The following is a 1,070-nucleotide window of genomic DNA, read 5'->3' as shown; positions in this document are numbered from 1 at the left end:
GATCGCCCCCCCCACCCCCCGCGAGACCGGCCTCGCTCCTCCTCCTCTCTTCTTCTTCTTCTTCTTCTTCTTCTTCTTCTTCTTCTTCTTCTTCTTCTTCTTCTTCTTCTTCTCTTGCAAAGCGCTGGCGGCGGCGGCAGTGGTGGATCTACCCGGCTGGTGCAGTTGGAGAGCGCCAGGGGCTGCGGTAGCCGGCGCCCGACCGCAGGGAGAAACCTCCCGCGCCTTTGGAACGAATCCGCTAGCCAGGTGCTGGTCTCTCTTTCTCTCTCTCGATTACTCACTCTGTGTGTGTCTCTCTCTGTCGGTCACCCCGCTCCCTCTCCCTGTCTCTATCTCAAGATCTTTGGTTATTTAATTATGGGCTTTATATATAAACCTGATGATTCTTGACCCTGGACGAGTGTCTCTTTTCTTTTATGTATACTGAGAGCATTTGCACCAAGATAAATTTCTTGTGTGTCCAATCACACTTGGCCAATAAAGAATTCTCTTCTCTTCTCTTCTCTTCTCTTCTATATTTTCTTCTCTTCTATATTCTATATTCTATATCGTATCCTATGCTATTCTGTAAAGCCGTCCATCTCGCAAAAAGTGAGTCTGAGCTGTGTACATCTGGCCATTGACTAACTTCCCAGCATCTCTGTCTGTCTGTCTGTCTGTCTGTCTCTCTCTCTCTCTCTCTCTCTCTCTCACACACACACACACACACACACACACACCTAAATCATTCATCTCTCTTTTCACTCTGTTGGTAGGTCTATCTATCACTATCATTACTCCACTCTCTCCTTTCTATTTCTCCCTTTTCTATCTACTTTCATTATAACTCTCTATCGCTGTCATTACTCCTCTCTTTCCTCTCCCTTATCTGCGGCCTCTCATTATCTATCTATCTATCTATCTATCTATCTATCTATCTATCTATCTATCTATCTATCTATCTATCTATCATTACTCCTCTTTTTTCTTTCTTATCTGCCGACTCTCATTATCTGTCTGTCTGTCTGTCTGTCTGTCTGTCTGTCTGTCTGTCTGTCTGTCTATCTATCTATCTATCTATCTATCTA

This window comes from Notechis scutatus, chromosome 5 (assembly GCF_049901735.1).
Source record: "Notechis scutatus isolate UNSWTSFEM ecotype Mainland chromosome 5, rNotScu1.2, whole genome shotgun sequence".
In the NCBI taxonomy this organism is placed as follows: Eukaryota; Metazoa; Chordata; class Lepidosauria; order Squamata; family Elapidae; genus Notechis; species Notechis scutatus.
Note: the sequence above shows the minus strand (reverse complement) of the source record.